Source organism: Perognathus longimembris, chromosome 1 (genome assembly GCF_023159225.1).
Source record: "Perognathus longimembris pacificus isolate PPM17 chromosome 1, ASM2315922v1, whole genome shotgun sequence".
In the NCBI taxonomy this organism is placed as follows: domain Eukaryota; kingdom Metazoa; phylum Chordata; class Mammalia; order Rodentia; family Heteromyidae; genus Perognathus; species Perognathus longimembris.
This window is the reverse complement of record NC_063161.1, coordinates 76,556,710-76,582,674: the sequence shown is the minus strand read 5'-3', so window position 1 is coordinate 76,582,674 and position 25,965 is coordinate 76,556,710. Positions and strand designations below refer to the sequence as shown.

The 25,965-nt window shown below is 51.7% G+C and overlaps 1 protein-coding gene across 1 annotated transcript in view; it reads left to right on the top strand.

Moving 5' to 3' along the window:
- Foxk1 (forkhead box K1) overlaps window positions 1-25,965 on the top strand; it is a 51,831-nt gene that overhangs the window by 5,769 nt on the left and 20,097 nt on the right. The gene's annotated exons all lie outside the window — the stretch shown is intronic.

Below are 25,965 nucleotides of genomic sequence, written 5' to 3'. Positions count from 1 at the left end.
TTAGTCAGTTGCAATGTAGGTTTACCCAGGAACCAACATCCAGCCACTTCTCAGTTAGATATCACTTTGAAATTAATGGGAAGCTGCCCTGGACTTAACGAAGATGGCAAGTTGGTCTGAATGCCCATTGTGCACCTCGATCTTCTCCTGATATCTCTCACCCTCAGCACTACTTCCCCAGTCTTGAGGGGCACTAGTCAGGAGTAGAGGTCTGTGGAGCTGTGTTTTGTACTTGGAATGGAGGTGTCAGGTAGGGCTCTTTCCAGGGGAACTAGGGCTGTGCCTGTTCCTAACTCCCACAGGGAGGGAGCCCCAGGCAGAACCAGAGAAGGTGGGCAGAGCTGTGATTGGGAGGGTTCCAGGATGGGCAGTCTGTTGTAGCTGGAGTGGCAGTAGAAACCACCTGGGAGAGGGGAGGAGATGGCCTTGGGGCCTGGGCTCTGGTGGCCCTGGGGCTGTGCAGGAAAGTCCTGAGGGGCTTTATTTGTCCAGGATAGCTGACCAGAGAATGTAAGCCTGAAGTGGGCTGCCTGAGGCATGGAGGGAGGCAAAGAGACTGGGGAACAGGAAATCCAGCCTGATCTCCTAGCAAAGGCTTTATTCTATTTCTTGCTAGCTGGCTGTTACATGGATTAGATGTGTTTGTTCAGTTACTGTGATCCCGTTTGAGTTACCTTGTGGACTGGGGGTGTCGGGGAGCTGGTGCACAAAGTCAGCTGCACTTACAACGCTCTGGCTCCACGTCAGGAGATTGAAAGAGTTTTTTTAATAGAATTTTAAGACAGCCCAAGTGTGGAAATGAATTCCTGCTACATGTGAGGGAACGTTAGGCTTGGGGGAGTGGCTCTGTGGCGTTTGTACTTCATACTTGTGAAAAGACACAGCTATGTTTAAAAGTATGTGCCTAAATGAAACATGCATCTGATTTGCAGACAGGGTAATTTACTGCTAGTGGTTTTTGCATCTTGTGAAGGTCGGGATAAACTTGTTAAATTAATGACCGCTCAAATTGCTCTGCGTCTCACTTGCATGATCGCCTTACCTTGCAGCACTTGGAGAGAGCCAGGCTTCTGTGAAGTGCTTTTACTTTCACTTCCTGGAAAGGACCCTGGCATGGACTTGCTGGCTGGCAGCTGTGCAGCTGCTTTCCCTGTGATGGTGGCTTCTCCCGAGCTCCTGGTTTTCTATACAGCAGTGCTGCCTAACTGAGAAGGAAGAATGCACGTGGGAGCATAGTCTGTGGGTCTATAAAGGGAAACCTAGAAGGCGTGCTGTATGTTGCTAAGAGTCTGAAGCCAGGCTGCTGTGCAAGCACTGGCCTCGAGTGGCTGTTTCTAGACTGTTGTTGACGGTTCCTGCCTCCCTGCTTCCCTTGAACACAGTGAAGATGCCTGATGCGTGCTTCTTTTGCTTTATTTACACAGAGCAGTTCCCACTCCTTGCCCTGTATACCTGTGCTCTTCTAGGAGTGGCTTCTCCCAGGTAGCCAAGGCTGGTCCTCAGATGAACATTTCATATGTGGTTCCTTGGAACCAATCAGTTTCTCCTGTGTTTGTGTCAGGAGGGTGGAAACTGTCTTCTATTTGTTCGTTCTTCCCAGTACTGTGGAGCTGAGCCCAGGTATGATCCTGGCTCCCCAGTACCTTGGGAGTCTGCTTCATGCGCTATACGTTCTTCTGACACCTAGTTGCCAAAGGGGGGCAAAATTGCTGTGGACTTTTTTTTCTTTTGTTTTCCTGGTCCTGGGGCTTGAACTCAGCCTGAGCTCCTTTTGCTCGGTGTACTCCACCACTTGAGCCACAGCACATTTGTGTTTTTTCCTGTGATTAATTGGAGATAAGAGTCTCATAGGGGCTGGGAATATGGCCTACTGGCAAGAGTGCTTGCTTGCCTCTTATACATGAAGCCCTAGGTTTGATTCCTCAGTACCACATATATAGAAAAGGCCAGAAGTGGCGCTGTGGCTCAAGTTGGCAGAGTGGTAGCCTTGAGCAAAAAGCACCCAGGGATAGTGCTCAGGCCCCGAGTTCTGCCCCAGGACTGGCAAAAAAAGAAAAGAAAAGAAAAAAAGAAAGACTTTCATAGCGATGACCCTCATATCTCAGCCTCCTGAATAGGATTACAGATATGAACCACTGCTGCCTGGCTTCTGGACATTTTTGGTGGGGTTTTTAATTTTGTTATTCAGCAGTACTGAGGTTTGAAATGAGGGTCTTGTGCTAGCTAGGCAGGTGTTTTACCATTTGAATCATTCCTTTTGTATTGGTTATTTTCTAGGTTAGGTTTCGCTTTATTTCTACCCAGGCTGGCCTGGACTGTGATCCTCCTGTTTGTGCTTTCCCACATCTCTAGGAAGACTGTGAGCTCTACCTCACAGTCATAGCAATTCTCAGATATTTCAGTCTCAGGTCCCTTGATCTCCTTCCATGTTACTGGGAACCCCAGAGCATTTTGTTTATGTTGAGCACTGTGTTTATCAGTTGGTGGTTAGCACAGAAGTTAAAATCTTTGGGCTGGGAATATGGCCTAGTGGCAAGAGTGCTTGCTTCATATACATGAAGCCCTGGGTTCGATTCCTCAGCACCACATATACAGAAAATGGCCAGAAGTGGCGCTGTGGCTCAAGTGGCAGAGTGCTAGCCTTAAGCAAAAGAGAAGCCAGGGACAGTGCTCAGGCCCTGAGTCCAAGGCCAAGGACTGGCCAAAAACAAAACAAAACAAAAAAGTTAAAACCTTTATTAATCTACTCAAAATATAAGCAATAACAAACATGTTTCAAAAGTAACTTTTCTGGAAAAATATTCTAAATTTGACTAAGTGTGGAAGCACAGCTACACACCAAACACTCAAGAGATGAGGACAGGAAGGTTATGATTGGAGGCCAACCAGGGCTGTACAGAAAACAAAACAAGACCCCTCCCCATATTTATTTGTTTATTTCCTTCCTTCCTTTCCTTTTCCTTTTCTGTTTATGTGGTACTGAGGAACCCAGAGGCTTAACGCATACTAGGCAAGCACACTACCACTAAGCCACATTCCTAGCTCCTTAAAGTAGATTTTTAAAGCACTTTGAAGTTCATAGGAAAGCATATTTTTACCAAAAAATTTAAAAAGTTATATAATTTAGTCATTGGTTTCATTACTCATCTTGTGCTACAAAAAAAATTGTGTGTGTGTCTTAAGTCTAAGTGTAACAGTATTTAGGTTTGAACTTGGAGCTTCATGTTTACTCAGCAGGTACTCTACTACTTAAGCCAGCCCCTCCCCCCAGTCCTTTTGTTTTTCTTGTTTTTTGAACAATATTTTGCCATGCTGGACTGGACTGTGATCTTCCTATTTATATCTCATGTATAGATGCGATATAGGCACCACACTCAGTGTGTTGGTTGAGATAGGTCTGGTCTTGAACTTCCATCTTCCCTATCTTTGCCTTCTGACAGCCAGAATTATAGGTATGAGCCACCACATCAGGCTAAATTTAGCATTGGCATGCATTCAAGCCTTGGGTCTTCCAGATTGTCATTTCCCATAAGCAGGCGGGCTCCCATTCCCCCTACCCCGCTCTCAGGTGACCCCTGTCCTTTTAGTGGCAGGTTAGGGCTCCTGGATGAATATGGGCGGAAGGACTGTGGGCAGGCTGGGCACAGCAAGCAGGTGCCCGCAGGAGTCTCCAGCAGCACAGCCACATGCTGGGGTTTATGGGCACAGTGGCTGTTGTTTGGAACCCTTCATGAAACTTAGCATTCACACTTAAAACACTGCCACTTTTGTGACATAGCTGCATCTTCTTATCCCCACTCAGACACACACCCTGCAGGATGCTTCTGTCTTCCTCCTCTCCACACTGGAAGTCACGAGGAGAAAGCCTGGCTTTCCTGCATGTGATCGGGGTCTCCTGTTCTCCGTGGGCAGGCTGGGCTGGGGAGGATTCCAGAGCAGCTTCCCAGTTGACAGTCTGATTTGTGCACACGACAGTGTGTCTCCCCGTCTGGTGATCTGCAGCTGCATGCCAGTGCTGCCCTCCTGCCTGCCAGAGGTGTCACACGTGGGGCACTGGGACCTGAGCTTCTCAGAAGTGCCACCTCTGTCACATCAGTCACGGTCATGCCATGTGGTAGGAGCAGCCTCCTTGGGTTACTGAGGAGCTGTGTCCTGTGTGCTGGCAGGCCTTCAGCTAGAAGGGCGTGAGGCAGGCGGCAAGGCTGCAGGGAGACTGAGAGGAAAGTTCCTCGCTGCCCTGTCTGCCTGGCAGGTACGGCCCTGTGGTTGGGAACCAGCAGTGACTCATCACTATCACTGTTGTATGGAAAACAACTCCTTTGCCGCCACCACCTCCTCCTGCTCCTGCTCCTCCTCCTCCTGCTCCTCCTTCTCTCCCCCTCTCCCCCTATACTGTGGCAGCCATGTCAGCCAGAAACTGGGGAGCCCCAGAAGTAGGGAGCCCGAGTTTGCAGCCTGGCCTAGCCCTGCCTGTCCAGGGCGTGGCTCCCCTTACAGTTGGCATTTTCTCTGTAAACTGGGGATGAAGAGCCTTCCAGGGCTGGGAATGTGGCTTAGTGCTAGAGTGCTTGCCTGGTAAGCATGAAGCCCTGGGTTCAATTCCTCAGCACCACATAAACAGAAAAAGCCAGAAGTGGCACTGGCTCAAGTGGTAGTCTTGGCGGGGGGGGGGGGGGGGGGCAAGACAGGGACAGTGCTCAGGCCCTGAGTTCAAGCCTTAGGACTGGGGGAAAAAAAAAAAAGTTTTCCAGCTTGTCCTGCCAGGTTAGGCAGCCAGGGAAGCTCTGGAGAGTCTAGAACTTTCTCCAACTGTACCATTGCTGTGTGTCAGCCATGAGCCGGCAAGGGCTGTTGAGGTCTTGGGATGTGGCTGATATGCCTGAGGAACCATGTTTTATTCTAGTTTAGTTTCTCCACCAAGTTGGAATAGTCAGTACTGCTGCTGGTTGCAGGCCCATGGTTCCTGGCTACTGGGCATGGCTGCCGCCTCACTTCACCTGATCACCTCAGGGGCTCAGTGTGCCTCTCCACAGTGCAGTGAAGGCAAAAGTCATCCACAGGTCTGGTCCAGCTCCCCAAGACAACACTGTGAGGAGAGGCACCTGCCGGCCAGCCCTTGCTGAAGGCTCCCTGGAATGTCCACTTACCACAGAGTGAGTGGTCAGCCACCTGCATACCTCGCACTCCCCTCTGTCATCCTGCAGTTCAGGTAGGGCAGGTGGGCACATGTGTTTGCTATTGCTGTCCATGAGGCCCACGTTCATCTCTAACAAGCTTTACTATGCTTTGCCATGGCAGGTCACTGCATGCTGTGATGAATATTGGGGGTTGCCTGAAGAGTTGTCCCATGAGGGCAGTATGCTGTCTGAAGTCTGCAGGGGCATCTGTGCTGACTGGGCCTGCCTGGCTGCTGGCAGGAGGGACAAGGAAGGGTAGGATGCAGGGAGATGAACCAGTGAGGTCTGTTCTCACACCAGTGTGCAGAGCTCAGGCCCCTCACTGCAGGGAAGGGCAGGCTGCTGGGATAAGAGAGGACAGTGGTTCCCTGAACAGCTGACCAGTCCATTAGATCAGAGTAGCCAGCTCAGCTTGTAGCCCCAAACCTACTAGTGCCTGTGTTTATGAATAAAGTTTTTTTCCCCCCCTCCAGTCCTGGGGCTTGAACTCAGGGCCTGAGCACTGTCCCTGAGCTACTTTTGCTCAAGGCTAGCACTCTACCACTCTACCACTTGAACCACAGCATGACTTCTGGCCTTTTCTGTTTATGTGGCACTGAGGAATCAAACCCAGGGCTAGGCAAGCACTCTACTACTAAGTCACATTCCCAGCCTCTCAACTTTATTTTTGAGATAGAGTCTTATAGACTTTGCTGGATTGGCCTTAAACTATAATCCTACAAATTTCCAATCTACCCCTCACCCAGTGGCTAGGATTGTACTGATTTTGACTTCATTTTTTTTTTTTTTGGGGGGGGTTGGTCCTAGGGCTTGAACTCTGGGCCTGAGAGCGGTCCCTAAGCTCAAGGCTGTTGCTCTACCACTTTGAGCCACAGCACCACTTTTCGTTTTCTGGTGGTGGATTGGAGATAAGGGTCCCACGGACTTTCCTGCCCGAACTGGATTTGAACCACAGTCTCTCAGATTTTAGCAATCCTCAGATTTCAGCCTTCTGAGTAGCTAGGATTACAGGCATGAGCTGCTGGCACCTGGCTAACTTTGACATTTTAAAAGAAAATAGGCCAGATATTTTATAGACTCTCTCAAATTAGAGTCATCCGATAGGAATCAGATGGAGCTGTCTTAACTAGCATAGTAGAAGGGACAGGTGCCTTCTCTGGATATGCCTGAGAGCATTTATTTCCATCACCCCTTTTTCCTGGTAAGTAGTTCCCTAGTCTCCCATTGCAGTTAATAAGTAACACTTGTAACATTGGGCTTCATCACTGGTGTAAATGTTTGGCAGCTCCTGCTTGCATCTATCAGCAGTGATTGTTTTGTCTTCCTTCCACTCTTCATCTCCTTTCTCTTTATTGTCTTCAGTTGGCTATAACCTCTTAAACACTAAATAAACACTGCAGTAAGGCCTTCCTTTGTTTTCTTTGGAGGTACTGGGGTTTGAACTCAGTGCCTTGCACTTGATGGGCAGGTGCCTTACCACTTGAGCCACACCTGCAGTGATTTTTGCCTGCAGTTTTCCCCCTCCCCACCAGTTAGAGTCTCACTACCTTTTGCTTCAGTTGGCCTTTGTAGCTGGGATTACAGGCTTATAGTACCCTACTCAGCCTGTATTTGTTTATTGTTGGAGCGGTAGTGCTGGGGTTTGAATTTAGGGCTTCTCACTTGGTAAGCAGGTACTCTTCCACTTGGGCCATGTCCCCAGTCCTTTTTTGCTTAATTTTACAGATAGGATCTTGCACTTTTTGTTTAGACTGGGCCTTAGAAACCAAGATCCTCACACGTCCTCTTCCCAAGTGGCTAAGATTACAACATGTGCCCTTGCACATGCTCAGAGGGCTCCTTTCTTGCTAACTGGACAAGAAATGCTCAGGAGGCATTTCATAGTGAATATAGATAAGCTGCTTAAAAATGACTTCCTAGCGAGGTGGGGTACAGTCCCAGCCACTGCAGCTGAGGCAGGGGGAATCACATGAGCAGAGGCTTTGAAGCCAGCCTGGGCAACCAAGTGAAACACTATCTCAGAACATGAAACAAAAGTAACTTCCTTCAGGAGGCCCTTGGTTATATAATGTATCCATACCCAGAAGAGGCCTGTGATTATTGTGGTCTTTTGTATTTACATTTTTCAGATATGCTTTTAATTTTTGGAGAGCAGGACCACACTTCCTGTTGATTTCTGTAACCCCAGTATATGCCAGTATGCCAGGCATATAGTGGACACTTTGTAGGTAATTGTTGACAGAAGGAAAAAGAAAAATCCATTGTTTCTGAAGGTAGGAATCACCTTGGACCTTGTGGGGTTAACGAGGGTTAATTCACTTCACTTTTTTGTATGGCAGGGGGTGGGGAGGGGAGTGGTGGTGGTTCTGGGGCTCGATATTAGTGCCTGGGTACTGTCCCTGAGCTTTTGTACTCAAGGCTAGTGCTCTACAGTTCGAGCCACAGCTCCACTTCTAGCCTTTTGGTGGTTATTTGGAAATAAAGGGTCTTACAGACTTTCCTGCCTGGTCTGGCTTTGAACTGCAATCCTTGTGAGTAGCTAGAATTACAGACATAAGCCTCTGAGCCCAGCAATTCACTTTAAGAGATGAGGCGTGGTCAGGTGAGTTGCATGTTGTCCAGTAAAGGGCCTAACCTGGGGTGTCAGTTCCCTTATTTGTCAAGCAAGAACACTGTCCCTTGAGACACTAGAATGTAAGAGACACGTTGGACATTCTCACCTCAAGGCTGGCGAGGAGAAGTGCCCTGCGGCACCCACCATGTCTTCATGTGGCAGCGCTTGTGCACAAGGGATGGCTCATGTGGAGGAAGTGCCCCACGCCCATGTCTCCACCCCCACCAACTTCTGTGGTTGCCCTGTGCACAAAGGACTGCGTTTACCCTGGAAGGTGCCTGGGGTGGGAAGTGCCAGAGCACATTGTTGTGCTCAGGGCTACCCCCCTATAGCCCGCCAGCCCCTCTGCCCTGTCTGCCCCAGCAGAGGGGTCCATCAGCTGACTGGTGTGCTAGGTCGGGTTGCATTCTTGCATCAGCCGCAGGGTCAGCCATGTGTCTAGCTCCCTTCTGACTCTGGAGCTTGTATGATCTGAGCAAAACAGTGGCTTTTGTCTCCTTCTGTGTTGTCATGCAGCTGTCTAGAAAACAAGAGCTCAAAGTGCAAGGCATGTGAAAAGACAAGCAAGTTTTACCTTGAATTTGTTTAAATAACCTTTGAAAGGGCTGGGGTGTGGCTTACATGGTAGAGCACTTACCTAGCTAGTACAGGGCCCTGAGTCCAGTCCCTATAAGCTTTGTATAGCCACTGAGAACCGTAGCATTTTGCTGTATTTTTCTATTCTCCCTTTTTGGGTGGCAGTGGGCTTTGAACTCAGCCTTTAGCCTTGTGAGGCAGCTATGCTATCACTTGAGACAGCCCCCAGCCATGTTTAACTTCATTCAGCTAAATAGCTGAAGGGTCTAGATAGGGTCTGATATTTTTACTCAGGCTGGCCTAGTACCTTGAGCCTCGCTAACTCTGCCTTCTACATGGCTGGGGCAACAGATGTGCACTAGTGCACACAGCCTCATGCCTTCTTTTTTTGGCCAGTCCTGGGCCTTGGACTCAGGGCCTGAGCACTGTCCCTGACTTCTTTTTGCTCAAGGCTAGCACTCTACCACTTGAGCCACAGCGCCACTTCTGGCCATTTTCTATATATATGGTGCTTGGGAATCGAACCCAGGGCTTCATGTGTATGAGGCAAGCACTCTTGCCACTAGGCCATATTCCCAGCCCTGCCTCATGCCTTTTTAAGTAAGAGAAGCATCACATTGCTGATGACCGGAGGCCCCAGCATCCCCCTTCCTTCCTGCAGTGTTTCTCATCAGCAGCCGCCCTGTGGGCAGGCTAACTGCCCTGTCCCAAACTTTTAAGCACAGAAATATCTAAGAGTAATACAGCTCAGTTTTGTGGGGGTTCCTAATTTACACCAGTGGTTTTGTTTTTGTTTCTTCAGTGGGTTTGTTTTTGTTCAAGGCCCAGTCGTGGGCCTTGAACTCTGGGCCTGGGCACTGCCCCTGAGCCTCTTTCTTCAAGGCTAGCACTCTAAGACTTGAGTCACAGTGCTACTTCCAGCTTTTTCTGTTTATGTGGTACTGAGGAATCAAACCCCAGGCTTTGTGCATGCTAGTCAAGCACTCTACCACTAAGCCACACTCCCAGCCCCATCAGTGGTTTTTATACAGTTCTCTTCAGTGTACTATTTCCGTTTGCTTTGCTGTGACACCGTCATTATTTATATCCAGGAGTACCTGGTCTCCACCACCCTGATACTCACACTCTGGTCCTAGCTATGGTCGCCACCCTTCTTTTGTTTTCTGAGAGTGGCAGTATGGCTTCCTCCTCCTGGATGGCCCTGATCACCTCTGCCTTGGGCTCCTCGGGGATCAGGCATGGCCAGCCTCCTGGAAACTGTGTGCCCCACTTTGGGGTCACATCCAACCTCCCTTGTGCCCTTAAAGCTAGCTATATACCAACCTTTCTGGTCGTACCAAGCATCCTTTGTTCCTAGGGCCGTCCTTTCCCTGCCCAGGCCCCACTGCTTTCACCTCATGCTGGGCTCCCAGAGCCCCGTCAAATTCCAAGCACCATGGGCTGCTCCTAGACAATCCCGGCTGAACTGGGCTGGTTGGAGAGTGTCTCAGTTCCTTCCCACTCATCCCTTCTTTCCTTCCCCTTCAGAGAGTGCCTAGGGCTCATTTCACACCTTGGCTGGTGAAAGGTGGAGCTCTTGGCTTATTTCAGGCCTGAGTCTCTGTGGTCTTGCTCACTGGCTGGAGCTGCAAGGTGCAGTATGATGGGCAGCGGGACAGAGCTCAGAGTGAGGTGGTCTTGAGGTCCACAGAAGGCTTGGAGGACAGGAGGAATATAATTCAACCTGAGTGGTTGGCAAGGCCCAGGTGTGGAGACCAGGGCTGCAGTGGGTGATCAAGGCATCTTGACTGGATCCCTCAGGTGCTTCGTGCATCCTGTGGAGGGCAGCTTGGTAAAGGGAGGGGTACCTCTCTCCCCAAGAGTGGGCCTTGGTGTGGAAGGAGGGGCCTGACGTGGAGCATGGAGAAGGGGTGCCTGGACTCAGAGCCGGCAGATGTTGGGTGAGGGTGGAGATCTGTGCATTTAGACTTGAGGATGGAATGTTATCCAGAATTGCTATGGCAAAGTGAGATGCCTGAAAATTAAAACCAAATTGTACCTGACCTGGTGGTGCACACCACTAAATTCGAAACCTCTAATCCCAGCACTAGAGGCTGTGGTAGAGAGGTTGCAAGTGCAAGGCCAGTCTGGGATACATAGTGGAACTGTCTCTAAGGGGAAAACGAAACCACAAACACCCAAGTTATCCCCAGAAAGTTGAGGCACATTGGGTACACAGTGTGTTCAGGAACTTAGGCAGAAGGCTGGGTGTCTGTTTGCCACTCTGCTCCAGAAGCTTCTAGATGCTCTCAGAACACTGGGGCCATGCAAAAGTGACAGCGAGCCTCATGCTGCTGGCAGCTCTACAGTTCTTGGGGAACAAGGTCTTCCTCCATGCGGGGGTGTGGCCTGTAGCACTGAGAACCTGAGGCTGCAGGAAGTGCATGGAGCCCTAATTAGGAAATAGGTTATTACGCACGTCACAGGTAAAGCTCAGACCATGCATGCTGCTGTCCCCTCCTTCAGGTGATGGGGCTGCTTGGAACCTTGCTGACCCAGGTCCCCTCTGGCCACCCCCGAGGAACAGAGCCAGCCCCGCCCTGGCTGCTCATGCACCCCGGTGCCAGGTGGAGATTGGTGCCGTCAGGAGCACACAGAATGGAAGAATGTGTCTGAGGTGGGGGGCACCCGTGCCAGCCCATCCCTGGAGCCACAGAGCTGTCCGTGACCACCATCTTCTAGGACAGGCGGGTATGGTCTCTGGGATGGTCAAATGGGGGTGTGGGACATGAAGACCAATGGGGTGCACCAGTGTGGTGTGTTGGGAGCTTCTCTGGAAGACAGACCCTTGCCAGGCCCTCTTAGGGTGACAGTCTGGAAAAAGATGGACAGTAGGCAGAGTGACCTGTGGGATCAAGGGCACTCAGGTGACAGCGGGGCTTCTAAGAACCTTGGGCAACCTCTCTGCCATCTTCCTGCTCCCACCCTAGCACCCAGGCTGCGGCTGCTCATCCTTGGGTCAGCTATTGCCGCTGCCTCCCGCGTGATGGTCTATTGTCACGATTGTGGTGGTAAGATGGAAATGAGCCACCTTTCTGAGTGTCCAATAGAGGGCCCTTAAGCACGTGAAGACTGTTGTGTAGCCATCGTCTCTGTCCTCCAGAACACACTGGAGTTGTATACCCCTAGATGCAGAGACCCCGCCGATGCCCAGCCCTGGCTGCCACCCTGCTCGGCCTCTGTGGCCTTGTGGCCAGACTCCAGCACTCACCCACGTCCTGCACATGCATGTAGTGTTTGCATCCGCTCCTTACACCCCTGCCTCACACCCCATACTGCGCCCTGCCCCTTGCCCTCTGCCCTCTACCCTGGCTGTCCCAGCCACTCTCTTCCACTCAGTAACTCATCATTACTCCCTCAGATCCCCTGTGTGAGGTTCTAGTGAGCATAGGTTGTGGCTGTCTTAGATGTCCGGGTCCTCAGCTGTCAGGGTTTACTTGGTCCTTACCCTACCAGGTAGTAGGAAGGAGGCGAGGCCACCTGCAGAGCCAGGCATCCTAGCAGCTTCTTCAGGGCACAGAGGCCCCCAGCCATGGCCAGGAAGGACTGGTGTCTGCACTTTCTGCCTTGATGATGTTTCACCTGCCTCTGGGGATGTGAGGGTCATCTGCAGACACCTGGCTGCCAGCTCTAACCCACACCCACCCCTGATTTCCACCTCTCACCGTGTCACCTGCCTTCTTAGGGCACTGTGATCCTGGCACCCAGTATCAACTTCTTCCTGTCTCTTGTGTGTTTTGTTCTTTTTTTTTTTTTTTGCCAATAATGGAGCTTGGACTCAGGGCCTCTCACTTTTGCTCAGCACTTTATCTTATGGCAATTGTTCTACCACTGGAGCCACACCCTCCACTTCTGGCTTTAGGCTGGTTAATTGGAGGTGAGTCTTTTTGTGTGTGTGTGTGGGGGGGGGGGGGCTTGAACTCTGGGCCTGGGTACTGTCCCTGAGCTCTTCAGCTCAAGGCTAATGCTCCACCACTTGAGCCACAGCACCACTTCTGGTTTTCTGGTGATTAATTGGAAATAAGGGTCTCATGAACTTTTCTCCCCAGGCTGAGTTTGAACTGCAGTTCTCAGGTCTCAGCCTCCTGAGTAGCTAGGTTACAGGCGTGAGAGCCACCCAGTGCCCGGCTAGGTGAGTCTTTCTTTTAAAAGGAGTCTTCAGATCTCAGCTCTGTGTGAGGAGGCTGTGACCCGCACTGCAGCCAGGCACAGGGAAGGTGGCCAGGGGAGGATCCAGGGGGGCAGGGCCTGATGGCAGATGCAGTTCCAGGCTCAGGCCTAGTGCAGTCCTGCCTGGGCTGTTTCATCCCCTCACCAAGGAGTCCAGGAGGATCAGGTGATGGATGAGATGTCCTTCAACAGGCAGAACAGAGGAGAAAGCGGTTCCTGGTTCTTTCTGTGTATTTTCTTGGTGGAGAGATGTCCAAAGTTGGCAGACATCTTAACAGAGGTCTGCCAGAGAGGCCTAAGGGCAGATGTGACCTGAGTGAGGGCTATTTCCTTTCCTAAGGAATTGGGTAAATCACCTTCAACCCCTTCTTGGTCTGGACACTGCTAGGTTTGTCACCTTGTCCTTGCCTTGTCTCCCCTAAGGGTCCCTTCTGCAGGTCTGGCTGGGCCTGCCACGGGCTTGCTCTGTTCCCACCATGTTCAGTGGTTGTGAAAAAATTTCTGCAGGAATTAATTTGTCTGCTTTCCAGGCTAATTGAGTTCTGCTGCTCTTTCTGCTTCAAAACTGAACACAGGGGAAAGGCACAGCACCCTGGCCGAAGTTGGGGGGGTGGGGCTGGGCAGCCCCCCGCCCGCCCCCCCCCCCCGTGGTGTAATGAGAGATGTGCATTCTGGACTTCCGGGAGGGCTGTGCGGGACTGGACGCTGGTGAGCATCTGGTGTTTTTTTTTCATTCCAGAGAAAACTGTGCAGATGAATCAGCGGTCAGGGATGAATTGATGGGACAGAGGATGCAATTTACATAACAATTAAACTAGTTTAGTGTGTCCTGAAATGCTGCTGGTAGAGGGCTTCTCCCTGGGTGATTTTCTGTGTTGTTAATCTGCTTTATGACCCAGTTTCCCCAACTGGGTAATTGCTCCTTCATAGCATTAAATCTGTTTAGAGATTTGGGATTCTGCCACAGCAGGAAGTGGCATGGGAGGAGTCCTTGGAGATTTGTTTTCTTTGATTTTTCTTTTATTCCCCCCATTTTCTTTTTCTTTTTTTCTCCCTCCCTCTATCCCTTCTTTCCTTTCTTTCTTTCTCTCTCTCTCTCTCTCCCTCCCTCCCTCTTTTTTTTGGGGGGGGGCAGTCCTGGGGCTTGGACTCAGGGCCTGAGCACTGTCCCTGGCTTCTTCCCGCTCAAGGCTAGCACTCTGCCACTTGAGCCACAGCGCCACTTCTGGCCATTTTCTGTATATGTGGTGCTGGGGAATTGAACCCAGGGCCTCATGTATACGAGGCAAGCACTCTTGCCACTAGGCCATATCCCCAGCCCTCCCTCCCTCCCTCTTTTTTTTTTTTTTTTTGCCAGTCCTGTTTTTTGCCCAGGCACTGCCCTTGAGCTTCTTTTGCTCAAAGTTAGCACTCTACCACTTTGAGACATAGTGCCACTTCCAGCTTTTTCTGTTTATGTTGTACTGAGGAATTGAACTGAGGGCTTCATGCATGTAGGCCAGCACTATACCACTAAGTCACATTCCCTTATCCATTTTTTTTCCCTCCCCCTCTTTGCTGATCCTGGGGCTTGAACTCAGGGCCTGGGCATGGATGGACGGTCCTTGAGCCTCTTTGTGCTCAAGGCTAGTACTCTACCACTTGAGCCATATCACCACTTCTAGCTTTTTTGGTTGGTTGTGGGGCTTGAACTCTGGATCACTTCTGGTTTTATTTTGAGTAGTTTATTGGAGAGGCTCACAGACTTTCCTGTCTTGGCTGGCTTTGAACCATGACCCTCAGATTTCAGCCTCCTGAGTAGCTAGGATTACAGGCATGAGCCACCAGTGCCTGGCTTCTTTTTCCTTCCTTCCTTCCTTCCTTCCTTCCTTCCTTCCTTCCTTCCTTCCTTCCTTCCTTCCTTCCTTCCTTCTTTCCTTCCTTCCTTCTTTCCTTCCTTTCTTTTTTTTTTTCTGGGCCTTGGACTCAGGGCCTGAGCACTGTTCCTGGCTTCTTTTTGCTCAAGGCTAGCACTCTGCCACTTGAGCCACAGCGCCACTTCTGGCCATTTTCTATATATGTGGTGCTGGGGAATTGAACCCATTGCTTCATGTATACGATGCTAGCACTCTTGCCACTAGGCCATATTCCCAGCCCTCTTTTTTCTTTCTTTCTTTCTTTTTTTTTTTTTTTAAAGACAGGGTCTCACTTCTGTAGTCTGGGCTGACCTTGAACTCTCAATCTTCCTGCCTAATCCTGGGAGCTGGGATTATAGGCATACACCACCAAACCCAGCCACTGAGTTATTATTGGCATTTTCTGATGCTGTTTGCCTTGCTTGGCCTTCAGGTGGTGTGCCCTGAGTGACATTCCATCCCTCTGACTTAGGTGTGTCACTGGTTCTTAGTTGCACACTTGCTGAGATTTGGGTGAATGTGGAGGTGGTGATGGTATATGATGGGGTGACAAGACGCCTGAGGTGTCTAGTCCCAGCTCCACTTGCTGGGCTTCCATACAATAGAGGGCCCTTCTCAGTTCTCTTCGGAGCTGTGGACCGGGCCCTTTGTGTGGGCTTTGATCTGGCTGGCCCGGAGGTCTCTGAGCTGCTTTGTGCACCAGGATGGTTGCTGCTGCCTGGCCACTAAGGTGTCCACTGCCTTGGACCCATTTCACCAGAGGCTGCTGGTGCATGGTCCATCTACAGGCACCTCCAAGAGGCTCTGGGAAAGAGCAGTCCCCCAAGCCAAAGCCATGAAACAGCCACATGGAACCACCTCACAGTATCCAAAGACACTTCCCTACATGGCAGCCTCACAGAGTGGCCAGGATGATAAACTGGTGTCAGAAGACTGGCTGTTGGTTCCAAAAGGACTTGTGGGCCTTGGAAGGAATTCCGCCATGGTGCTGGTTGATGTTGGATACGCTGGCCTTGAGGCCAGGCCCACCCTAGTCCCCAGCCTATTCGCAGCCTCTACCCCCAGCTTCTTGTCCCTAGGCTGGCTGGGCACGGCTGGCAGCATGTGCCACAAGGACTGCTGGGAGGTTGTTCTGTCTCCTGAGAGCATCTTGGGGCCATGGACTCCCCGGCTCCTTGCCCATGCTGTTCGGTCCACTCCGGCCCTGCCACCTGGAAAGTGCCACCCAGCTCTATAAAGTCTGCCTGGTACCTCACCACATTTGTCACACTTCCTTGTGGATCCAGGGCCTCTTGCCTGCCCTTCAGGGGTCCTCTTTCCTTTCTTGAGGCTCAGTGGTTGGTGTCTGAAGTAAAGGCTTACCTTGCAGCAGAGCCATCCAGGAAGGACTCATGCTGCTGTCTCCACCCGCTGGACAAGGCCTTACCTTCCACCCAGGCAGGCAGATGCGGTCTCTGGGAAAAAGAAGCTCACCTTGCCACAGGAAAGTGTTCTTGCCTGGTCAAAGCAGTCAAGTGTTGTGCTAGTCTAGTGCTGTGAGCATCTGCACAGTAAGTCCACACAGCAACGGGGATTCTGGCCTATGCGTCCCTCGCTGGCTCTTCCCAGTTCTTCGTCTGGGAGTGGGTCTGCGTCCGGTCATCATGTGGAGAGGACTGTGCATTAGTGCTCACGGTGGCTCTGTGCCTCCTGTCACGTGTTGGGATGGAACAACAGGCAAAACACATGACTTTAGCAATTAAACTGTATGGTGTTGACAATTCAGCAGCTCTTTCTGTGGTTTTAATTATATTATGCAACAAATGTTGAAGAAACTCATTTTCTTGGTTTCCTCATCTGCAATTGGGAGTGGGGGTTGAGTATACTCTGACTGCTTTGCTGATGTAGGTGTTCGCCTGCTCCTGGGAGAGCTGTGTCCCGAGACAGTCCAGGTCCACCTCTCTTGCATGGGAGATGCAGAGCCTAGCTTCCTTCCTGGACCTGACTACTTGCTTGGCAAGACCAGAGCCACACACAACCTCCTCTAATATGGCACTTCACCTGTCTTTACAAAGCTTTTTCTTTTTGACAGTGTTGGGGTTTGAACTCAAGACCTTGTGCTTGCTAGACAGGTGCTATAGTACTTGAACCATGCTCTTAGTCCTTGAAAACTGCTTTTGACTTGGTTTTTTAGATTTCCCCAGCTGACTAAATTTGCCTTTGTTCAAGGAGCCTGACTGAATAATCTGCTGAGCTAGAATCCTACTAAAAATAATAAACAGGCCAACCATGGTAGCTCATACCCATAATCCTAGCTGCTCAGGAAGTGGTGATTGGAAGTGTTAAAAATTGAGGTCAGCCTAAGCAAATAGTTATCAAAACCCCATCTTAACAAAAATGCTGGGTGTGTTGGTACATACATCTAGCTATGCAGGAGTTGTAAATGGGATTACATTCTACCGTGTCCTTTGGCAATCTGGGGGCTTATCTGAAAAACAAAGCAGAAAGGGCCAGTGTGTGGATCAAGTGATAGAGCACCTGTCTAGCAAGCATAAGGTTCTGAGTTCGAGCTCCAGTTAGTAGTTGTGATAATAACAGTAAACAGCAGAGCCTTGGTGTCTCTCTGTGGCCTACCAGGCCCTGAGCCTGTGCCTGTGCCTGCTCCTTGCAGCCTGCTTTTCCTTGTGGTGTGGGATGCACTGTGATGTTGAGAGTCCATACTACGGACTAGTGGCCTTAAGACTAGTGGCCTTGTGTGATTGGTGTCTTCCTTTTCTGAGAGCTCTTGTGTGCGGGGCCTCACTCTGTGCTCAATGAATCCTGGCCCTGGCAGTGTCTACCTGCCCCCCTGGCTGCCCCTGTGTGGCCTTTGTTTTTCTTTGCTAAAAAGCTCAGGCTTGGACTGGGAATGTGGCATAGCAGTAGAGTGCTTGCCTAGCATGCGTGAGTGAGCCCAGGCCCTGAATTCAAGCCCCAGGACCTGGGGCAGGGCGTGTGTGTGTGTGTGAGGAGCTCAGGCTTATTTTCCTTTCTATTGCCAAGCAATTTTGGTTTGCCAAAATATTAGAAGGATAAGATTTTGTGCCTGATGTGTGGATGTGGTGTGATTTTGCCACCTCTGTGTAGACTGAGGTTCTAACCTAGCTCCAGGCACAGCAGGCAGCCTTACTGCCCAGGGTGGTTGCTATCGCATTTCCATTCTTGGTGAGGAGTGGGAGGAAGGGCTGATGGGAATTAGTTCTCTCTTTAGAGACCCCTGTGAGGGCTGCCTGCCTGGCTCTGCTCACTTCCACTGCTCGGCCCCAACTGCAGAGAAGTAGGAATGGCATCTATTACCAGGTCGTGGACAATAGAAGATCAGCAGAGGCCAGGAGATGGGGAGGTGGCTCTGGTGGATGTTCTGTCCTCCTGCCCTGCCCTCTGCTCCAGCTGGAGCTTAGCTGTCCTGTCCTTGCTTATTGCACCCCACTGTCAACTCTGCCACAGAATCCTGGCCTGTGTTCCTCATTCACTGCCTTTCCCTGGTTTTGTGTCCTCTCTGTGACTCAGTTTCCCTCTGCTGCAGGGACGTAAGGGCATATGTCTGCTGGGTGACTCAGTTTTCCTCTGTGGAAGCACCCAGAGCCCCCCACCTGCTCCTTACTGAGGCAGGAAACCAGGGATGATAGCTGCTTCTTTGGAGGTGCGGGGGCAGCCTCTGCAGATGGAGAGGTGGGGTGATCATGTTTCCAGCTGGTGGCTCACAGCAGCAGGCCAGGGGTACAGACATCTGCCTCTTCTCCACCCCCAGCACTCAGAACTCAGTTTCCTCTGTACCCCAGCCTTGGCTGTTGGTGCCCACTGGCGCCGGCCCAGCCTGGGCCTGGGTGGGGCTGTGTCTGCAGAACAGGGGCCACCAGACCTGGCCCCTCCGTGCCCTGTGCCAGCGTCCTGTCCTGGACTCTCCTGGAGCTCAGGAGCTGTGTGCGCTGCCTCTGTCCTGCCTGAGCCTGGGCCTGGACCAGCGGCCTGGCTGCCTTAGACGTGGTCCTGGCTATTTGGACAGATAGAGCTCTTCTTCAAAGCCTTGTTCCTCATGAGGCACGGCTGAGTGTGGGCTCCCAGTGCGGCCACTGGCTCTCAGGAGAGCAGACGGGAAGTCTTAAAGCTAATGAGGGTTTGGATGGGAACGTCTGCCAGGCCAGGCTGGGCCAGGCCAGCATCTGTCATTGGCCCATCTAGAACATTCCTGCTCTGGAGAGACTGGCTCTCTTTACAGAAGATGAGGCTCTGCTGTAAGCCACCCTGCAGGCTGCTTGTAGTGGGGACCCGGAAACTTCCCCACAAGTCTTCTTTACCTCTTCAAAGTTTTCTGGGCCATGTTAGACAACCTGGGCAGGTAGTTAGAATGGAGATAATGAGCAGATTGCCTGAGTCCCCTCCCTCCTCCTGCTGCTGCTTCATTCTGGCTCTCTGCACCCCCAAGAGTAGGGATATCTACTCTTGCCCCTTTTGGGAGACACGGGGCACTCGAGGAGTTAACAGACTCATACCCACTGTGCACACAAACAGCAGGTGTTATGTGTATGCTTGCACCTGCTGTGGATAACTACATGCCTGTATGTGCACACATGTATGTATATATAAAAAAAATGTGTATGCCCTCCCTGTGCTGTGTACTACATATAGAGAGAGTTTCTGTGTCTGTGTCTGTGTCTGTGTCTGTGTCTCTGTCCTGGGGCTTGAACTCAAGGTTGGGCACTATTCCTAAGCTTTTTTTGTTGTTGTTGATCCTGGGGTTTGAACTTTGGGCCTGGGCACTGTCCCTGAGCTCTTCAGCTCAACTCTAGTGCTCTACTACATAAGCCACAGTGCCTGGCCTTTTTTTTTTTTTTTTTTTTTTTGCATAAGCGTAGAGCTCTACCATTTGAGCCACAGTTCCACTTCTGGCATTTTGTTTTGTTTTGTTTTGCCTTGCCAGTCCTGGGGCTTGAACTCAAGGCCTGAGCACTGTCCCTGGCTTCTTTTTGCTCAAGGCCAGCACTCTACCCCTTGAGCCACAGCACCACTCCCAGCTTTTTCTACATATGTGGTAATGAGGAATCGAACTCAGGGCTTCATGTATACGAGGCAAGCACTTTACCACTAGGCCATATTCCCAGCCCCTCTGCCTTTTTTGGAGGGGGGTAGTTTATTGGAGGTAAGAGTCTCACAGACTTTTCTGCCTGGGCTCTCATCGAACCATGATCATCAGATCTCAAGCCTTCTGAATAGCTAAGACTACAGGCGTGAGCCACTGGCACCCAACTAAACATATATTTTTTTAAACTCTTATTATTTTATGTTAACAAGGCACATGATTTTGCAAATTCTCATAAACTGAGGTTCCTGCCTTCCTGTGGAGGGCTGAGGGCCAAGCTGACTTCAGGTTCTGCCAGTCAGTGTGCTGTCCACAGGGGCTGCCTGGCCAGCTTTTTCTGTGCTGGACATGTGTTAACTGAGGTTCGGAACCAGTGCCCGTGAAGTGCAGTTGCACACCTGGCTCTTGGGCCCCTCTGGATCTTGGGTCTTGGGTCTAGGTATGTGGGAAAGTGTGCAGACTCCTGCTTGCTTGCCAAATGTTCCCTGAGTCTTTGATTAGGGAGCTGACTCAACACAGCCTTACCTTTCTGAGCTTAACCTGGTTAGCAAAAGGTCCGGTGATTCCAGGGTAGTTTTGGAGGCACCAGAGAGCGATATAGCTGCCAAGGCTGTGGCACTGCACAGGTTTCACCCTGCCTCAATCTGCAAGCTCCATACAGATTGGCCTCTAGCTGGCTAGCAGTGCTCTGTGTGCCCCCTGCGCTGTGTACCCCCCCATGCTGTGTGCCCTCCCTTCCCTGTGTGCCCCCATGCTTTGTGCCCTCCCTGGCCCACAGAGAAGGGGAGCTGCCCAGCAGGAACCCCTACTGGCTCTGATGAGCCAGCAAGGAGTTTTTTTCTTTCTTTCTTTCTTTTTTTTTTTTTTGGCCAGTCCTGGGGCTTGAACTCAGGGCCTGAGCACTGTCCTTGGCTTCCTTTTGCTCAAGGCTAGCACTACCACTTGAGCCACAGCACCACTCCCAGCTTTTTCTATATATATGATGCTGAGGAATCGAACCCAGGGCTTCATGTGTATGAGGCAAGCACTCTTGTCACTAGGCCATATTCCCAGCCCCAAGGAGGTGGAGTTTTGAGGAGGGTGGCTTGGCCTGCACAGAGCTACCACCTGAGCCATGCCACCAGGCGTTTTGCTTTTAGTGTTTTGAATAGGGTCTCATGCGTTTGCGTTCAGGTGGGGTGGGGTCTTCCCCTTGTCCAGGGTCTTCCCGGCTCCACTTCCCATGGCACTGTGACTGCAGAAGCTTGCTGGATTGCTGGAGGGCAGGCAGAAGTCGGGCTGAGCCAGTGTCTTGTTTCGCACCCATTGGATCCAGGGAATAATGCTTAAGTCCTTTAGGCTTTTTACAGGCAGTGCTCTCTTTAAATAAGCATGAGATAGAATGAAAGTGAACAGACGCAGTCCCCTGGCTGCTGAGAGCGGCCTCTGCACCTGCCCAGTCCGTCTGCAAATGCACAGCTGCGCAGGACGGGAGATCTGCTGGTGCCCTGTTCCATTGTGGGCTGAATTTAGGAAGCCAGGACCCTAGAGGTCCACCATTCACCCATCTGACAGCGTGTGAGACCCTCCCAGGGACCTGCCTGTGCAGGTGGAGGGGTGCGTTCTGCTCCATCACCCTCTCCACGGGGAACAGCATGGGAGCTCTCCTTACCTGGCAACCCCCTCCCCGGCAGTGTGCTTTCAATCCCACAAGTCCCCAGGAAGGACGAGTGTCTTCCTGGGAAGGTAGACTGAGGTCCCCTGACTGCCTCACCCAGCCCTGTGTGGCCGCTGCATCCTTGCTGGGCCTCCCCTCCTCACGGCTTCTGACCCCCAGACACACTTTTTGTTTTTTGTTTGTTTGTTTTTTTGCCAGTCCTGGGGCTTGAACTCAGGGCCTGAGCACCATCCCTGGCTTATTTTTGTTCAAAGCTAGCGCTCTGCCACTTGAGCCACAGCACCACTTCTGGCCTTTTCTATATATGTGGTGCTGAGGAATCGAACCTAGGGCTTCATGTATACGAGGCAAGCACTCTTGCCATTAAGCCATATTCCCAGCCCCGCCCAGACATACTTTAGGGAGTGTGGTTCCCATCAGCTCTGCGGACTCCCGGAGCCCCAGCCTGTAGGGGCCAGCTGAAGATGTGGTTCCCTGGGGCGGCCCACGTTGGCTGTGTCCCAGTCACTGTGGCGACCCTTGGCACTGGCAAGTGCCACCTGAGGTCACAGGCTTTGTCAGAGCCCTGGCCTCCTCTCTTCATCTTGAGAGTGTTCTGGGGGGTGGTGGTGGTGGTGGTGGTGGTGGTGGTGGTGGTGTGTGTGTGTGTGGCTGTACTGACTGAGGTTTAAACTTAAAGCTTCTTAGACAGGCACTCTGCCACTGGAGCCACATCTCCAGACCTAACTGCTGAGTTTTCAGAAGCTATTTGGGGTTGTCCTGATGCTTTGCTTCAGGATTTGTTATGAGGGTGCCATTTCACAGTGAGTGATTTTTGTTTGTTTTGTAAGCTCACAGACACAATGCCTCCCTTGCCTCTGTCTGTCCTTGCCAGTCTTACGCCTGTGCAGAATATAGGGGCTGCCTGGGGGAGGGGAGGAAAGAGGGAGGAGCCCTGAGTATGGTACCCTCCAGCATCCCAGTGGCCTGGTGGGTTCCCCCCCCCCCAATTCCTGGTGATTTCCCCCCCATTGTTCTGGCGGTTCTCCCCCCAGTGTCCTGGCCGTTCCCGCCCCCCCATTGTCCTGGCAGCCCCCCCCCCCCCCCCCCCCCCGCCTGGCAGGTTACCCTTCCCTGGTGCCTGTCCTCCCCGCCCCACCCCCCAACTGAGCCCTCTCAATGCTCTCAATGCTTTGTTGGGTCCAGGAGCCATGTGACACCACACAAAATCTGAGAGTACCTGTTGCCAAGTTTCTTTCTTTCTTTTCTTTTTGCCAGTCCTGGGGCTTGGACTCAGGGCCTGAGCACTGTCCCTGGCTTCTTTTTGCTCAAGGCTAGCACTCTACCACTTGAGCCAAAGTGCCACTTCTGGCCATTTTCTGTATATGTGGTGCTGGGGAATCGAACCCAGGGCTTCAAGTATACGAGGCAAGCGCTCTTGCCACTAGGCCATATCCCCAGCCCCTGTTGCCAAGTTTCTAACAGCTTTTCCCAGTCTTAAATCTTCCTTGCTTTACTGGAAGTAATGTTTAAATCCTCCCGTTGGTGACTTTTAGTGATTCAGAGGTTCCCGAAGCCATGCAGCCAGCCATGCACGGTCAGTGGCCTTGCCCTTGCCAGGCAGGCACTCTACCACTCAAGTCACGCCTCTAGCTCTTTTTGCTTTCATTATTTTTCCAATAGAGCCTCATATTTATACCCAGGCCAGCCTGGACCGTGATCCTCCTATTTATGCTTCCTGTGTAGCTGGGGTGATAGAGACGCACCACCTTACTTACCTTTTTATTGACTGAAGAATCTTGCAAACTTTTTGCTTGGGCCGGCCTCAAATGTCCATTCTCCCAATCTCTGCCTCCCTTAAGTAGCTAGGATTACATGTATGAGTCACCACACCAGGCTGTCAGAACATTCCATACATGCTACCAGCCACTCTCCTCTTTCCTGCCCCAGCAGTGGTGGGTCTGCTTTCTGTCCATACTGAACAGGAGTTCGGGGGAGGATTCCCTTTCAGGGGTGCCTGCTTGTACCCTTCCTTGCCAGGCAGGTTGCTTGTCTCCGTCTTCCCAGGGAAGAACTGGCAGCATGTGCGATCAAGAGAGTGTAAACCTTCCAGAAAGGACTTTAATTACTACTGACTCATTAAAATTCCACCTGGGAGTCAGTCAGGTGAGCTGGGGCTAGCAGGTACTAGTAGCAGATGGACAGAGTTTGAGGGCAGCCCGGGGTATCCAGCAAGAACCTATATCACAAAAATGAATCAGTGAACAAATGAGTGAATGTTCAGCTACAGTCCCAAACCAAAGAAAAACATGGCAGGGAGAAAAGTGACCCACAGGGGCTGCAAGCACCCCCCACTCCCAGGCCAGCAAGGCTGACAGGCAGGCCAGTCTTCCTGGGGTGATGGGGGTGTTGCCTCTTCCTCCCTCCCCACCCCTTCATTGTCCTCCTCTTCCTCCCTCCTCCTCTCCTTGTAACAGGATGTCTGGCCGGCTCACTGTGAGATTTGGAAGAGTGAGTCAGGAGCCAGTCTTAAAATAGCTGTCACCACAGTTATTAGGACCTGGCTTATGGTTAGGTCTTCATTGGGAAGTAGCAGATACAGCAGACTGTTCTGGGGCCAGACTCAGCTTTACTGACAGCTCAGTATGCACTTGGGGTGCGTCTCAGTGCAGGCAGGATGGGGTTCTGTGCTGTCAGTTGCATGGAGCCCCCTTGCTTGGTACCCATCACTCCCTCCCAACCAGTGAACCAGTTAAAATGTGGAGGAAGGGCTGTGATTCACCCTGAGCTGAGACAGGCCCAGGTTTCGAGCCCTACACAGCCGTGTCCTCTCCCCTCCCCTCTCCTCTCCTGAGATCCTCACCCACCTGTGGCCAGGGCATGTCCTCGTCCCAGCTGGCCGTGGTGACTGTTGTGATGGGGCCTTTGTGTGCAGGAGCTCAGCCGCCCTCCACTGGGCTCTCCTGGCAGATTGAGGTGGAGGCAGCTGATATTCAGGGCTGAAGAAAGTCACCACAAGAGTCCTCCTGTGGAATGTAGGGCTCAGGTGTGTGTCACGTCACACATGCCACACGCTCCCTGCGCATCCGTACGTGGCCCTCTCCTTAGCCAGCCTCCAGCCAGGCTGCTGGCAACAAACCCACTCTTTTTTTTCTTTTCACATCCCCCCTTTTTAGGTCCCTCTCAGGTGGGTAGATGTGGGCTGTATAACTTAGAAAGGCCGAGTGGCCTTCAGGCCTGAGGAGCCGCATTTAAGGAGAAGACTACTGGCTCTTTCTAGAGAAAGTAGAAATGACTCTGCACACTCCTGAGCTTGTGACATCTCTGGATTTCCCCCCCCCACCCCACCCCCCCACCACCAAAAAAAAACAAAACAAAAACAGAACTCTAGGAGTGATGCCGACTCAACACCACAGACCCTCACCTGCAGCACTGGGGCACCCAGCCTGTCCTCCAGAGTGCCTGTCTCCTCTGGTCTTACATGTAGGGATGTAAACATGGCCACCCACATTTTTACTGAGTGGCTGAAGTCTGGCTGGGTGCTCTCCGGCCCCTCTGCCAGGTGCACAGGTGGCTCCCAAGCAGGTGATAGAAAGCTCACTGCTTCGGGGCTGGGAATATGGCCTAGTGGCTAGAGTGCTCACCTCATATACATGAAGCCCTGGGTTCAATTCCCCAGCACCACATATACAGAAAAACGGCCAGAAGTGGCGCTGTGGCTCAAGTGGCAGAGTGCTAGTCTTGAGCAAGAAGAAGCCAGGGACAGTGCTCAGGCCCTGAGTCCAAGCCCCAGGACTGGCCAAAAAAAAAGCTCGCTGCTTCTGCAGTGGGTCCCCCAATAAGGAGCCCCTACCTCTGTAGTGGTCCCCCAATAAAGAGCCCCCACCTCTGTAGTGGGCACCCCAATAAGAACCTCCACATCTGCAGTAGGCTCCCAAATAAAAGGCCCCACCTCTGCAGTGAGTCCTCGAGTAAAGGCACCAGTTCACTACATCTCGCTGTTGTAGGGCATGTGACCTGCTCTTAAGTCCTGCTCACAAAACACTTGACTAAGTGTGAAGAAGCTGACATGAGAGTGGTGCGCACAAGCGTGTCCACGGGGCTGGGTGGCCCTGCCCTCCGCACAGTGCTACAGAGGAGCATGGAGCTCCCAGGGCAGCCACTCCTGCTCAGGTCCAGACTCCCCAGGCCAGTGTGTCTCTGCCAGCCTCCAGCATGCTGGCCACCTCTGCTGCAGGACAAGGGCACCGGCGGGGCCCATGCCCAGTGCACCCCGCATGTGCAGTTGTCTTGGCAGGTTTTGTTGTGATATTCTCAAGCTAGCAACGTAGGTGGCAATTTTTCTGTTTTGGAAATTAGAAGGTGTCCTAGGTGAACTGCCCAGACTGTGACAGGCTGCAGTTTTTTAGAGAAGAGGACCCTGCACATGGTCCCTGCCCACCTGAGCCCTGTAGCATGGCCCTGGTGCTTCTTAAGGCCAAGTGTGTTGGCATGCTGCCTTGAGTAGGAAAGTCACAGGCTGGAGGCCAGGAAGCCCAGAGCATTTGTCAGGCATCACTTTAGCTTTGCTTTCGCGTTGCTTTAGCTCTCCCTCAGCTGTCAGGAGGACTGACATCTCTGTCCTTCCCATTCTTCTCCGGTGAGCCACACCTGGTATCACCACAGCTGCTGGCAGACCGATGTGCCCGCATCTGTGGAGAGCTCTGTGCGTGGCCTTGTGGCATGTTGTGGGGCTGTTTGGGTCTTTTCTGTTCCTATGC